Source organism: Phaethon lepturus, unplaced genomic scaffold, assembly GCF_000687285.1.
Source record: "Phaethon lepturus isolate BGI_N335 unplaced genomic scaffold, ASM68728v1 scaffold23794, whole genome shotgun sequence".
Classification (NCBI taxonomy): Eukaryota; Metazoa; Chordata; class Aves; order Phaethontiformes; family Phaethontidae; genus Phaethon; species Phaethon lepturus.
The window spans coordinates 9,447-9,695 of NW_010534353.1; the positions used below are offsets into that span (position 1 = coordinate 9,447).

At 67.9% G+C, this 249-nt stretch overlaps 1 protein-coding gene across 1 annotated transcript in view; it reads right to left on the bottom strand.

Annotated features, from left to right (window-relative positions):
- Window positions 1–249, bottom strand: part of LOC104619584 (importin-13) — a gene marked incomplete at its 3' end in the record, with an annotated part of 14,908 nt that overhangs the window by 8,975 nt on the left and 5,684 nt on the right. The gene's annotated exons all lie outside the window — the stretch shown is intronic.

Here is a 249-nt window from a genome sequence, read left to right on the forward strand (position 1 = left end):
CGGCGGTGATGGGGAGCGGGAGAACGGCAGCGAGGGCAGACCTGCGGGCTTTTCGCCATGCTTGCTGCTCGTGCTTCTCTGCTCTGCATGAGGGCAGCCAGAGCTGGATCTCTGGCTGGGATGAAGTGGGCAGCCACCCTCAGGGACCGCTACCCAGGGAGGATGCTGGCCCCACGGCACACCCCCCTGGCCCCCCACCCTTCCAGGCTGCCGCAGCCCCACGCACCATCGCTCTCCCACATCACACCA